The 16,200-nt window shown below is 38.5% G+C and overlaps 1 non-coding gene across 1 annotated transcript; it reads left to right on the top strand.

The window, feature by feature from the left end:
* Positions 1 to 15,581: 15,581 nt before the first annotated feature.
* LOC127124997 (small nucleolar RNA R71) lies at positions 15,582 to 15,688 on the top strand. Its single transcript, XR_007804465.1, has one exon. It is a non-coding gene; the product is annotated as a small nucleolar RNA R71 (small nucleolar RNA).
* Positions 15,689 to 16,200: the final 512 nt, after the last annotated feature.

Genomic DNA, 16,200 nt, shown 5'->3' with positions numbered 1-16,200 from the left:
TTCCCACTACTTAAAAGGTACTACAAGGTCAGGTATATAGTTGATAATGCGACCTCTAGAGTGTTGAAAATCGATTGGCCGATGATGATATTGTATGGAGACTGATCACGACTTTGTGAGTCTATCGGGGTACTAACTGCAAGTGCACAGTCTAATCGCGTAGTTTTAAAAGATATCGATCCCACAGGGACTTAATGAATCGATCTACCGTTTTTCTAGGGTTACTGCGTAAAGCTAAGGCGGATGATACTTTAATGATTAGGGGGAAAAGTAAAACTAAATTTGGATCTAGATAAAATATCAAATAATATAGATATCAGTATGTAGTTCGTCATAATTAGGGAATCAAATCTTCGTTGGTCTTTTTCTTAATTTTAAAATAAGTCTTTTCAGTAGACACTATTAATTAAAAGTCTTTTCCTCAAACTCTCGCTCTGTTGAATTAGACTATGACTTTATATTTTAACTTACGCTCTCACTATTTCGTTAAATCTAAAATCACTTTTGAAAATAATAGAATCTATAGAAACTCCTTTTGAGAAAATACTAACCGTTTAAACACCCTCGTCTCAAACTCTCGCTCTGTTGACTTAGATTATATGATTAAACTTAAATGCTTAACTCTCGTCCTCACATTTAACTTTTAAAAATAATTTTTGAAAATGATTAGAATTTAATTAACCTTAAAAATTGCTTTCGCCCTGATTTAAAGTTAATGTTCAATTTACACTGTCCAGTTAAAAACTCAAACCGCCGTTCTATTGATTTTAACTTCTTTATGTCTTTTACTCTCGTACAAAAACCTTGGTATTAACTTTGTAAATTGAGACCAGAAAAAGAGTGACTATATTTTGAAATAAATTTAAACCAACTTAATTTCGATTCCTTTATTCCGCTTACTTTACATACCGATATCTAAATTAATTAGCCAGACATGATAAACATGCATAAACAATAATCGTGCATAAATACGGCCATATCAAACAAACAATATATATAAACAGCGGAATAAAGCATATGTAAATTAAAACAATAAATCAATAAATTAATGAACTTGGAAAAATACTAGAAATCTGGATTTTATCTCCTAGCTTCGATGCTCAAACACTCCACCACAAGCCGGTTGGATTTGTTCTTCACAATTCTCGATCAGATAGGAAAGTAAAAACAAGGAAATAAAATACTATGATCTAACGTAAGGTTAGATCCAGTAAAAATTACACAATAGTTTCTGGTATAGAAACTATCGTGAGAAAATAAATTGTTTGCTTCGGAAATTAAACTAGAAAAGAAAAGAAAATAAGATGCTTGAAAATTTAGAGTGCTGGAAAATTATAATGCTGGAAAGATATTGCTGGAAAACTTTGCACGAAGAAGAGAGAGCTGGAATTGGCTTTTGTGAGGTCTATTTATATTCACCTTTCCAAATAACCGTTTCTTTGAATTAGTCTTCAGTATGATTCAAAGCGTCAACGAGTGCGGGAGAAAATTTAGGGGAAACCGTCCACTCCGTTACGCACGTAAAGCCTAAAATGTAGGATGGAATGTGTGACGTCCGTCACACTATGTGTTACGGTCGTAACACTAGGTTTTGGGACGTGACGCTCGGCATGTTCTCATGGCGGTCGTGACAGCCATTTCCTTTGTTCCAAACGTGGGCTGGGCTTTGGTGCTTCAGCTTGCTGCTTTTCCTAGAAAATCCTCTTTTTGCCCCCCTCTTCTTTCTTTTTCACACGTGCTTTAAATAATGATACCTGAAATAAATAATAAGAAAATACCGAGTAATATCGAATAATATAAAATAAATTGAATCAAATAACGATATAATTTAATTAAATCAAGTCTAAAAATGTGATATAGTTTCATGTTATCAAACTCCCCCACACTTAGACTTTTGCTTGTCCTCAAGCAAGATGAAATTTCCAAACACACATCAATTCGTAATAGGTTGCAAGTAAATCTCGTTTAGAAATAACCTGAGTTTAATCTTAACATCAGAAACTACCGTAACAACACTAGATAACCCCACCTTATGCAAACCAGTTCGAGTCATGCTATTATAGCTCAGCCTAGTTCTTTTACTCTTATTTCACCTGTTTTCATTCGAGCGAAATCACATTAAGCCCTTTATCTTTTCGCGCACATAGTGGAGTAACCGGTTAGCGATTCTGATCCCCTTTTAGTTAGAAGTTCTGGTACATAAGTTGGATAACTTCTTTATTTAGTCTATTGCAAATTGCGGGGGATCAGACCGTAGTCCGCCCTACCAAGTTCAGCACCAGAAACCGCTGAACCAACTCACAATGGATCGTTCATACTATGTTTTTGTAGGGTCCGCAACCTTTAGATTAAATGATCGGGTAAGGATCACCTAACTTAATTAGTGCATTTCCTGATTTTTTTTTAATATGTTGTTTTGGGAATCATTCACTTGTATTCATCGGCTCTCCACGTAGTTTGCTATTAAGATGGTGTCAACTTCTCGTATAAACTACTCGGGGTTACTATAGGACTAAAAGTTCAAGGAATTGGTATAATAGGTACTTAGACTGATCTAACATGCTGAGGTTGTTAGAGTGTTGGGGTGGTAATAATTTTGTCTTAATTTCACTCAAGTTTTATAAAATAAGCAACCTTTATACTTATTGAGTGTGTTGAATTTTGTTATGGCTCAAGAAAATTGAGGAGAATAGATAATAAAAATTTTCACACTAGGGACTTAACTTAAGAAGAAAAAAAATTTATTATTGAAAGGGAAATAACATACTTGAAAGGGAAATAAACATAACTGAAACAAAGTTTTCCCCCCTACACTTAAATGAAACATTGTCCCCAATGTTTCAAAAAGCGAAAAAAAGGAAAAAATGGAACCCAAACTCAATTCTGCCTGCGTCCTCTTGTTCGCGGACCCGGTGATTGTTCACGTACTGCCAAGTCATCAAACCTATTAAGCAAGTCAGTGAACCTCTGGTCGATTATTGCATTCCCCTCTTGTTGTTGTTGTTGCATCTGGAGCATCAGTTGTATTACTTCGTTATTCTGCGCATGCATGGCATCAAGCCGTTGGGCTTGATGTTCAATAGCATCCATGATGTCATCATTTGTTGCATGTCTTCTTCTTCGACGACGTCGGGAGGATGGACCAGCTACATTATCAGAAGGATTAAGTGGGACAGAATGTTATTCAGGACCTTGATCACCTTGCTCCATTTCATCAAACTCGTCTGGGGGCGGGTTTGCTTGTGTAGGCATGGTAGGCTCGGGAGCATTCAAATCGTAGATGAATGTGTTGGGGTTAGTAACATCGGTGAGTGAAATGTTGGGCATAATGACGCTTGGGATTTCTTGGTTATTGACCATAAGATAATAATTCCCGCCTACCCTATTTTTGATTAAGCGGCAGGAGCGATAATAGCTGATATCCATAAACAGGGGTGGCAAAGATTGCAAATTCTGAAGTCGGTCCCCTAAATTTAAACCGAGTGTGATGGTGGTTATTAATCCTCCAATCACAAAAGGTTGACTGCCTCGAGCACAAAGGGTACGGATATGGTGAAGTAAGAAAGAGGCGGTGTTTACCTTTGTATCTGCTGAAAAGATGCAGTGTAGGAAGAATAATTCTTTCGCGTTGACTTTGTTGTTGTTGGCTCTTCCAAAGATGGTGTTTTGCAAAATACGGATAAAATACCGGATAGTGGGGTTGTGTATGTGCGAAGCAAGTAATGCATCCCAATTGGTGGTTACCACACCGGATATTTTTCCAAAAAGTTCGAATGCGACCGTGTTCCAATCTGAGTTTGGAGGGATTCTTGGGTGGACGTGGTCTCCTTCAGGAAAATGTAGCATGGCACTCAACTGTTCTTGAGATAGTGCGTACTCAGTGTTGAACATACGGAATTTTGTGACACCGGTTAAGTACTCGTCCTCACCGGTTGGAGTGGTGTATGAATAAGAGCTTAAAAACTCCAGGGTGAGTGATGGGTATGTTGGGTGATTTTGTGTGCACAGAAAAGTTAAATCGAATAGCCTAAGCAGCCATTGCACACCTTGATGTAATCCTAATTCTTGTAAGCAATTGAAATCTGGGTACCTGGTAGATGTGACACCGCGTTGCTGAAACCGAACGAACTGCTCCCGTTGATAGTTACTATCTTCAAATCGGAAAATAATATTTCCAAATTGCACTTGATGTTGGTTCTTCGTCATTTTGATTGGTAGCTAGAAAGAAGGAGAAAGGAAAAGAGGATGAAATTTTTTTTTGTATAGAATGGAATGATGTGGTATAGGAAGAAATGTAGTGAAGGTATTTATAGGAAGAGTTTTGGAATTGGGAAGAGAAGTGGGTGAGAAAAAAATTAATGTGGATAGAGAGGTGAGTTGAATGGGGATAAAGAGGTGAGATGAATGGAATAAAGGTGAATTGAAAAGGGGGGTAACGGTCGTGACAACGGTCAAAAACATTTCACGAGAAAGCAGGTTGTCACGTTCGTGACAGCATGCGTGACTGGCGTCATGGGGGTGTGGCGACCGTGACAGCATGCGTTACGCTCGTCACGCCTCTGATCATGCAACGGTCACAACGTTCGTGACAACATTAATTTTTTATTATTATTTTTTTTATGTTTTGGTTTTGTTTATTATATTTGTTATTTTTATTATTTTGTTTATTATATTTGCTACTTTACTACACCATAGAATATATTTTTTTTTCTCTAATAAGCCATGTAAGTAGTAGCATACAATATATATCATCATTGGTAATTTTAGACAGTGCATAAATCAAAATGAAATTTAATTTAACCAATAATGCAAGTAGCTTCATAAAAATACACATAATGTAATATTTGACTGAAGATAAAAATAAAAATAAAACATGCGAAAAATAAATCCTAAGATTAAAAAATATTGCCAAACGAAACTATAAATTTCCTAAGACTAAAACTAGTTAACTGCAATTCTTCTAGCCACTTGTAGAATCTCTCGTCGGAGGAGCAAAGGAATTGACACGGTGTAGCAACTCGTGAAATTGATTTGTCATTCTACTCATGTATTCCATAAATTCATGTCCCATCATAGTTAACTCTTCTCTAATGGCATCTTGTTCTGACATCAAAGCTTGAATAGCGGTATTATAATCAGTTTCGGGCATATGATGTCTAAGATCAGGTACTGCCGATTCTGCGGACGGGATAGGATGAGGTGGAGAGGCAGCATCATGGTAACCAGTTGGTGTCTACGGATCAGACTCAGCATTAGAAATCTGATTGTCAAGAATCTCATAATCTTTGATGGTTTCAACAGATCTAACAGGAGAAGGTATCCCATCCAGGTTGTAGAGCCAATTATTTCGGTTATGGACACTAGTCATCGGGCTAGGCATGGTTGTCGCATTACGCGAAAAACCGGCGGGAAAACGAAACAACAGAGCCGCCACCGTGCGTTATTTATCCCAAAAGAGGGAAAGGAAACGCTCGAAGTAAACCTGGAAAAGACATGGTCTCGCGACCAGAGAGAGATGGGATCGGGAGTCGGTTATGCGAAGGGAAGGTATTAGCACCCCTACGCATCCGTCGTACTCGACGGGATCCACGCACAAAAGAAAGGATAAGGTTGCTAGAAACTGATCACAAACATCACACAAGGCTGGAAGGAAACACAGGAAGACAAAAGAAACTAACTCGGCAGGTTATCGCATCCTGGGCCTACGTAGCCTGTCAGACACAGACATCAGAGTCGACGTAGTTCGGGACAGGGGAAACGTGCTCGCTAGGATGTCGCATCCTATGCATACGTATCTTCTCTAACGAGAGAAGAATCAGAGCACTCGTAGCTCGGCTAACGCACGCCAAACAAAACCACACAGGAAACCGACTGCCAATCGCTGGACTTATGTCAGACTGCACACAAACAGGCAAACCTGGAAACCGAATGCCAATCGCTGGACTTACATCAGACTCCGAACCAACAAACACACACACAGGAAACCGACTGCCAATCGTTGGACTTATGTCAGACTCCAACACAACACAAAGGGATGAAAAAGAAAAAGGGCGCCCGGAGAGATCAGCTTATCTCCTGCCTACGTACCTCATCTGGTATGAGGATCAGGGCGACGTAGTTCCCCTGAACAGGGAAAGAACTTCTAACCTAACCAGAGACTGGGAAATGACAAACTAGAAGGGAGCCTGACTCGAGCCTAATAGTTATCATGTAATCCACAATGGTCCTAGGTTGAGGTTTCTATCTAACTTGCACAGGGAGCAAGCTATCCTAAGCAGCACAGTCAAACAACACAAGCACAATAAACAATCACACACACTATATGCAATCAATTGGGCTCATACAAGGTTAGGCTGCAAAAGCAAGCCAACTGGAATGGGGTGTGGTTAGCTCTTAACCCTAACATTGAGAGTTTGGGTGAAGCAGATGAAATGGGAAGTGAGGATAAGACCTCACAGCTCTTATCCCTGGCCTGGGAGAGCTTGACTCAAAATAGAAGGTGTGGGAGTTCAGAATGTAGGAACTCTTCTCCACAGATGACTGACACAACATGATCTTGGGTTATTATCCACAATGCATCAACACAAGGTGTGTGAGCAAAGTGAATGACACACTGAGTAGCAGGAGATGGATTACACATCTCTTTTATCTGCCAATTGCCTCCTAAGAGGTCTTTACCTGCTTGGCACAAAAATAAACATTCACAAGCATTGCCTCTTAAGGAGGACTTCAGACAGGTGCCTGCCCCCATAACAGGACAGGTCTTCCAGACTACATGAAGATTAGAGGTTATACCTAACTGGTTAAGCAACCAAGCAAAGCAAAGTTCACAATGAACTTAAAGCAACTTAAGTACCTGTGGAAACATCAGACAAATCAGTACAGTACTCAGACAAACAGACAACAGTTAATAAGCAATAGACAATCCCAATGGACAAAATGTGTAAGCCCAAAAGGCCAACTCAAATGAGTTACCATCAACCTACAAAACACACAATGTTAGTAATCACAAGCAAACATCAATGCTCAAATGAATGGAGCACCATTAACCATGGAACTTGAATGCTTAACCTGAAATCAAAGCTCAAACATAAGCAACAAACCACTAGGTCAAAGCCTAAGGCCAAAGATGGAGAAAAAATTTAAAACAGGAGCTGAAATTTAACATGAATCAACTTTAATCACATCTTGACACAATCCAAAAGGTCTCATATCAATATCATTAACCAAAAGCATTTCATGATCAATTGAAGTTCAAGGCAATTTTAAAGCTCATATGTGATCCACCAGAATGAAACATCTCAATTAAATCAGAAATGATTCAAATAAATCCAACAAAATTCATGAGCAATCACAACATCTATAACATGCATCACACAAAAAATCAGGGCAATTAGAGATCATTTGGCATGGTAAACACATCATTCAAGTTGAACATCAAAAGGTGTGACACAAATTGTCACACCAACTTAGCACATTCATAAAACAGAATTGACAATTGATAAAAATACCAAATCAACACCAAAATGTCAAGCAATGTGTCTAGTTATAGCATGCAAAATTTCACATTCATTGGATCAAAGACCAGCATTTCACAACATGATAACCAAGGCAAGGTCAAATATGGACATGTACTCAAACATTCTAGCATCAAAAAATATCCAGCCAAGCACAATTTTGAAATTAATGATAAAAAAATAATAGACAAGATAAGGATCACAATGCAAAAAATTGGAGACCATTTGGTTTAATTTTCAATTTTAAATGAATTTTTGAAGTTTGAGAAAAATTGAAATGAAAACATGAAGCCAAGGTATGAAATGATGAAGGAAATGGTGAAAATGCAAGGCAATATGGAAATGCCTTCAACCAGAATCGAACCAAGTGCATTTTTGAAATCACAAAAGCGCGCTACATCAAAACGGTAGCGTTTTGGACCTAACCCTAACCTGGCGCGCTATGCATGGCATTCAAAATCCGCAGCAAAACCACATGAACTCGTGGCTAAATCCGTAGGTAACCTATGCGTTTCCTAACTAAATTCGCAGGAAACCTGGAAATGCATGAACACGATGAAGATCATGAAGATCTTCATCCAAAATTTTCCAGAAAAATTCAAAACGTCCAGAAATAAAAATCAAGCATATCAATCAACTCATTAGGTCATGTGCATCAAGAATCCATGAATATTTCATGCAAAAACAACATCACACGCATGGATCGAAGAAATTAAAAATCATTATCCAAACTTGAATCACATGGATCTTGCTCAAATCAGCACCAAATTACTCCATTCGAAGCTCAGATGTACCATCATTCAATGAACTACACAACTAGCATAATGATTTGGAGAATTAAAGAGGTCGAAAAACCAACCTCTTGATGAACAGAAATGAAATCACGTGTTTCCAAGGCTTATGATGCTCCAGTCCTTCTCCGATATGCTTAGGGAAGTGAATGATGATGAAATGGAAGCTCAACAATGCATGAAACTAGCTCAATCTTCAACTGCCATGGAACCTTCAAGCTATGAACATGAACAAGAAAGCCACGATTTCCTCTGTTTCCACGTCCAAATGTACTCTACAACACCTCAGGATGATGAATGGATCACTGAAAAGTGCTTGTGTTTGAAGAATTTTGAAAAAAGAAGTGAGAGAAATTTTTTGAGATTTTGGTGATTCTAGATCTAGAATTGATGATTCTGATCAAAACAGTTATGATTAAGCATATATACTCCATGCTAATCAGGTTTAAGAAAGGTTTAGGGCAAATGCAAATGTGATTAGTGAGTTTGTGGTGTAAATGCAAAAATGAGATTTTCCACTTCATGCACCCCCATGCACGTGAACAGTGCATGTTCTTGGTCCACAATGCCTTAAAAACATCCCATGCACACTTTTGAATTGATTTTGTATGCATATGTTCCACAAAAATGAGTTTATGCAATTTCTTCCCAAAATCTTCATGAGTGAGCCAATGCCATGCAAATGAGATTTTATGTCAAATGATGGTATGCTTGGAAAATACATGTCATAAGGATCAATATTCAAAAAGAACCACTCAAATTGGAGTTTTGGTTTGAAAGTTATGCTCATTTGAAGTTTAAACCACACTTTGCCATGATTGGACCATATCTCCTCAACCACACATGAGAAATCCATGATCTTGGACTTTTTGGAAATGGGAGAGAAATATCTTCAACTTTCATGTTGGACAAAATCTCATTTGAAGCTTTCTTGGTGATGTAATCTTGAGTTGAAGTTGGTCCAAAACCTTTCCATTTTTGGAAAGTTCAAATTACAGGTCACCTGCTATTTTTGGAAAGTCTTGATCTGACTTCAAATTCTTCAATGTTGATGTTTGAGATGTCAAATTAGTCTTGTTTACACATGAATGAGGCATCACTAACCATTTCCCACCTCCAAATCCATAATTGACTGTGCAGTTGACTTCTGTTGACTTTTGTGGGCCTCAGATGATTTGCACATGGACTGATGATCTCTGAGCCTCCAATACTTGGCCAAATTACTTCAAAATGATCCTTGAATCATGTGAACTCATGGGAACCACCCTAGGGCTTTGATCTCATGGACAATGCTTTTGTTGCCTTGCACAGTTGAATCTCCTAACCAGTCTGACTGATGACATGTAGTGGACTATGCAATGACAATGCAATGTTAATGTTAATGACCTAACAATGAAAATGTATACACAAATGGGAGGTGCAAATTTGAGGTGCTACAATGGTGAATAGGTAAAAAGCTTGGTTGTTAATTAATAGTTCAAACTCTTCAGGTCCAAGGTTTCCTATAAACATAGTGTTGAAAAGGAAAAGTATATTCATAGGCTGAATACCACAAAAAGGGTTCAAATCAAGCATGGGTTGGCGCAATCCAATAGCATTAGCAATCATAGTTATCAATCCTCCTATTTGAATCAGTGCACGGTCATCTTGAATAAGGAGGTCAAAACTCGCTAACATATAAGTGGCACCATTCACTGGACGATTCTGGGAAGCACAAAATATTATGAAAAGTTCATCACGTGATACTGTGGTAATGTTTGATCTTTTCCCAAAAAGAGTGTGTGCTAGGATCTTGTGGAAATAACGAAAGGCTGGGTTATGTATGTTTCCAGAAAGAAACTCATGTTCCTCAGGTTCGTCATTTCCCGTCAAACTTCCCCAAAAATGCTCAATCTCTCGATATTCAAGGAGTTCCTCTTGGCTCACGGTGAATGTGTCAAAAGAAGTAGGGAACCCTAAGAGGTTAGTAAATTCTCTAATGTTAAACTGATACTCCATATTGAACATCCTGAATTGAATGAAACCTCAGTTTATTCCTTTTCCATGGTTCGGTAAATAAATCAGGGAGCTGAGGAATTCTAGAGTTAGCCTCCGGTAAGTAACAAATTGTCTCCGAATAGGAGTGGTTTCCCACCCTATTTGATTCAGCTGATATAGGACACTATCTCTTAGCCCAAGTACGGTCATTGCACCATCATCGGCATAAAAATTTGGGTGCATCTCTCTCTCAGCAAGTTCTTCAAATTTTTGCCTCTGAGCTCTCCCTCGGAACTTGATACCCATGTGATCAATATGTGCCATCAGGTTAGTGTTAACTAAAGAAAAGAAAAACAAGATTTTTCGTCAGGATTTGGCCAGATGCCGAAAGAAGAAAAGAAGAAAAATTTAATAATATAAAGAAAATAAAGAATGAAGACTGAATAAAATCAAAAGAGTAATCAAAGAAAAATAAAAATTTGTGGGTTATCTCCCACGAAGCACTTTGTTTAATGTCGCAAGCTCGACATAAAACTATTAAATGTTAATCTATTAATTTTGGATACAATACGTCTAAGTGTAGGACTTGCGAGTCTTCATTGTTTTCAGCATAATGATAATGTTTTAGACGCTGCCCGTTTACGATAAATGATTCAATAGATTTTCCTTTAATTTCTACAGCCCCACTAGTAAAGACATTAGTGACTTGGAAAGGGCCGGACCACCTAGAGCGTAGTTTTCCTGGGAATAACTTAAGTCTAGAGTTAAATAATAGGACTACATCGCCTTGTTTGAAAGTTTTCCTTGATATACGTTTATCATGCCATTTTTTCGTTCTTTCCTTGTAGATTTTGGCATTTTCGTATGCGTCTTGTCTAAGTTCTTCTAATTCGTTTATATCTAGAATTCACTTTTCACCGGCGGCCTTATAGTTTAAATTTAAATTTTTAATAGCCCAATAGGCCTTATGTTCTAACTCCACTGGGAGGTGACACGATTTACCATAAATAAGCTTAAATGGGGTTGTTCCTATGGGAGTTTTGTAGGCGGTTCGATATGCCCATAAAGCTTCGGGTAATTTTGATGACCAGTCTTTCCTCGATGTAGCGACAGTTTTTTCCAATATCTGTTTAATTTCTCTATTAGACACTTCCACTTGTCCACTAGTTTGAGGATGGTAAGGTGTTGCTACTCGATGTTTTACACCATACTTAAACAATAATTTTTTGAGTATCTTAGATATGAAATGGGATCCACCGTCACTGACGACTATTCTTGGGACACCAAATCTTGGAAAGATTATATTCTTAAAGAGTTTAATTACTACTCGTGTGTCGTTTGTTGGAGAAGCTATAGCCTCAATCCATTTTGATACGTAGTCAACCGCTACGAGTATGTACTTGTTACCGAAAGAAGGTGGAAAAGGTCCCATGAAATCTATTCCTCACACATCGAAAATTTCTACTTCCAAAATGCCTTTTTGTGGCATTTCGTCACGTCTAGATATGTTTCCTGTGCATTGACACCTATCGTATTTCTTGACAGCGGTATGTACATCCTTCCATATGTTTGGCCAATAAAGACCGGCTTGTAGGATTTTAGAGCAGGTTTTGGATGTACTTGCATGTCCACCATAAGGAGCGGAATGACAATGTTGGATTATACTTTCTACCTCTTCTTTAGGTATACAGCGACGAAAAATACCATCGGAGCCTCTTTTGAAAAGTAAAGGGTCGTCCCAGTAATAATGTTTTATGTCATGGAAGAATCGTTTCTTTTGTTGGTAGGATAAATCAAGTGGGACCACTCCGGCGGCTAAATAATTGACAAAATCAGCGTACCATGGTGTAACGCATACATCCATGGTAGTTTCTACCTGTTTGTCAGCTCTATTTTCTTCCAAATTAGCTATAAGTTTATCGTACGAGAAATCATCGTTGATCGATGTTATTTCTGGTTCCAGGTTTTCAAGTCTAGAGAGGTGATCTGCTACTACGTTTTCAGTTCCTTTTTTATCTTTGATTTCCAAATCAAATTCTTGTAGCAACAAGATCCACCTTAGGAGTCTAGGTTTAGCGTCCTTTTTTGTTAAGAGGTACTTAATGGCAGCGTGATCAGTGTAAACAATTATTTTAGCTCCGACCAAGTAGGAACGAAATTTATCTAGTGCAAATACTACTGCTAAAAGTTCTTTCTCGATCATGGCGTAATTCATTTGCGCTTCATCTAGAGTTCTACTCGCATAATATATGACGTGAAGTTTTTTATCCTTTCGTTGTCCTAAAACAGCGCCTACGGCGTAGTCACTTGCGTCACACATTATTTCGAAAGGTTCATTCCAATCCGGGGTCTGCATTATGGGCGCGGAGATCAATGCTTGTTTAAGTGTTTGAAATGCTTCTAAAAATTTATTGTCGAAGATGAATTCAACATCTTTCATTAATAATTCGGTTAAAGGTTTAGTTATTTTAGAGAAATCTTTAATGAATCGTCGGTAAAAGCTGACATGTCCTAAAAAGCTTCGTATTTCCCTCACAGTTTTCGGAGGTTGAAGGTTTTCGATTACTTCTATTTTGGCTTTGTCTACTTCAATTCCTCTATTTGATATGATGTGTCCTAAAACAATTCCTTCTTGTACCATAAAGTGACATTTTTCCCAATTAAGTACTAGGTTTACTTTTACACATCGTTCTAGAACTCTTTCTAGGTTTTCAAGACATTCTTCGAAACTTTGCCCGCATACAGAAAAGTCATCCATAAAGACTTCCATGATGCTTTCGAGAAAATCGGCGAATATTGCCATCATGCACCTTTGGAAAGTTGCAGGAGCATTGCACAAGCCAAACGACATTCGTCGATAAGCGAAGGTACCAAAAGGACATGTGAACGTTGTCTTTTCTTGGTCATCAGGATGAATTGGTATTTGAAAGAAACCTGAGTAACCGTCCAGATAGCAGAAATGAGAATGCTTGGCTAGTCGTTCTAACATCTGGTCTATGAATGGTAAAGGAAAATGATCTTTTCGGGTTGCTTTGTTTAGCTTTCTATAATCAATGCACATTCTCCATCCCGATTCAATTCGTTTGGTTATAGTTTCTCCTTTTTCATTTTTGATCACTGTTATACCTCCCTTTTTTGGTACTACGTGTACAGGACTAACCCATTTGCTATCGGATATAGGATATATGATACCTGCCTCTAATAACTTCGTTACTTCCTTCTTTACTACCTCACTCATGATCGGGTTTAGTCTCCTCTGATGTTCCCTAGAAGTCTTACAGTCTTCTTCTAGCATGATGCAGTGCATACAAATAGAAGGACTTATCCCTTTAAGATCGGTGATGTTGTATCCTAGTGCGGTTGGATATTTTCTTAAGATATGTAGGAGTTTTTCGGTTTCAAGTTTTCCTAGGTCTGCATTGACTATTACTGGTCGTTCAAGTTCTAAGTCTAGGAATTCATATCTCAGAGTTTTGGGAAGTGTTTTCAGGTCGAGGGTTGGTTTCTTAAGGCATTGTGTAGGATCTGATGTTATTGCTAAACATTGGTTCAGTCTGTCTTCTACACAATAGTCGGACAAATCGTCATTTTCTAATTCTGTTTCTTTTATGCATTCATCGATGATATCCATGAAGTAGCATGTGTCTTCTATTGTAGGTGCTTTCAAACATTTGGAAAGAATAAACTCAATTTTCTCTTCTCCTACTTCGAAAGTGAGTCGTCCTCGTTTTACGTCTATGATAGCACCGGCAGTTGCTAAGAAGGGTCTTCCCAATATAATGGGGGTGACTTCATCTTCTCTTATGTCCATAATTATAAAATCGGTGGGGATGTAGAATTGACCTATGCGCACGGGAACGTTTTCAAGAATTCCTACGGGATATCTAACGGAACGATCTTCTAATTGCACAGACATTTTAGTTGGTCTTAATTCTCCCATTTCAAGTTTCTTGCATATGGACAAGGGCATAACACTGATACCGGCTCCTAAATCGCATAAAGCTTTATCTATGACAAATTTTCCTATATGACAGGGTATAGAAAAACTACCAGGATCTTTAAGTTTAGGAGACATATTCTGGATTATTGCGCTACACTCAGCAGTGAGTGTAACGGTTTCGCTATCTTCAAGTTTCCTTTTATTAGATAAAATTTCTTTTAAGAACTTAGCATATGAGAGCATCTATGTAATAGCTTCTGTAAAAGGAATTGTGACGTTTAATTGTTTCAGTAGGTCAACAAATTTTTTAAATTGGCCCACGTCTTTGGTTTTAATTAGCCTTTGAGGATAAGGGATAGGTGGTTTGTAAGGCGGTGGAGGTACATAAGGTTCCTTTTTTTCTATGATTTCCTTATTACACTCTTCCTTTTCCTTAGGTTTACCTTCTTCCTCAGTTGACTTTTTAGAGTTTTGGTTCTCAATCCTTGGGTCAGATGGTCCTTCTACCTCTGTACCACTTCGTAATATAATTGCATGAGCGTGGCCTTTCGGATTAGGTTGGGGCTGTCCAGGAAATGTACCAGTTGGGGCAGCAGTAGGCGCTTGTTGTTGAGCTACTTGCAAGATTTGTGTCTCCAGCATTTTGTTATGGGTAGCCAGAGCATCTACTTTACTTGCTAGTTGTTTAATCTGTTCGCTAGTGTGTACATTCTGATTTAAGAACTCTTTATTGGTTTGTTGTTGAGAAGCTATGAAGTTCTCCATCATGATTTCCAAGTTGGACTCCCTGGAACGTTATTGTTAGGTGTAGATGGGGTCGGCTTTTGATATCCAGGAGGTATAGTTGGAGCTTGACTGGGAGCTTGACCTGGTGCGTATAAAGCGTTGTTACTTTTATATGAAAAATTAGGATGGTTCTTCCAGTTTGAGTTATAGGTATGCGAGTAAGGATTTCCTTGAGCATAGTTCACCTGCTCTGTTTGAATTCCTGTTAGGAGTTGACAATCTGTAGGGGTGTGACCTTGAATTCCACAGACTTCGCAATTTTGAGTTATGGCAACCACGGTGGCTGGAGGTGTAACATTTAAACTTTCAATTTTCTGGGCAAGAGCATCCACTTTTGCATTAACATGATCAAGGCTACTTATCTCGTACATGCCACCTTTCGTTTGAGGTTTTTCTACCATTGTTCGGTCGCTTCCCCACTGATAATGATTTTGGGCCATGCTCTCGATAAGTTGATAAGCGTCGGTGTACGGTTTATCCATAAGCGCACCACCGACGGCGGCGTCTATTGTTAGCCTTGTGTTGTACAAGAGACCATTGTAGAAGGTGTGAATTACTAACCAGTCTTCTAAACCATGGTGTGGACAAAGTCTCATCATGTCCTTGTATCTTTCCCATGCTTCGAAAAGAGATTCGTTATCCTTTTGCTTAAATCCATTTATCTGGGCTCTCAACATAGCTGTTTTGCTTGGAGGAAAATATCGGGCAAGAAAGACTTTCTTCAACTCATTCCATGTGGTGACTGAGTTGGAAGGAAGAGACTAAAGCCATCTTCTAGCTTTATCTCTTAACGAGAAAGGAAAGAGACGAAGTCGAATTGCCTCTAAAGTGACACCATTAGCTTTAATAGTGTCAGCATATTGGACAAATACGGATAAATGAAGGTTTGGATCCTCGGTAGGATTTCCAGAAAATTGATTCTGTTGCACTGCCTGCAATAGCGAAGGTTTAAGTTCGAAGTTGTTCGCTTCGATTGCGGGTGGAGCAATACTCGAATGCGGCTCATCCTGCGATGGAGCAGCGTAATCTCGAAGAGCACGAGCTGGTTCGGCCATCGCTGGTATCGTTAAAGGAAGGAGATTTTTGAGATCAGGAATTTCGATTGGAGGAAGATTGTTCGTAGCACGATACTCCCGAATTCGTCGTAATAATCGAAGATATCGTTCAACATCGTTGATTCGTAAGTAGT

This window comes from Lathyrus oleraceus, chromosome 2, assembly GCF_024323335.1.
Source record: "Lathyrus oleraceus cultivar Zhongwan6 chromosome 2, CAAS_Psat_ZW6_1.0, whole genome shotgun sequence".
NCBI lineage: Eukaryota > Viridiplantae > Streptophyta > Magnoliopsida > Fabales > Fabaceae > Lathyrus > Lathyrus oleraceus.
Note: the sequence above shows the minus strand (reverse complement) of the source record. Positions and strands in the feature narration are given on the sequence as shown.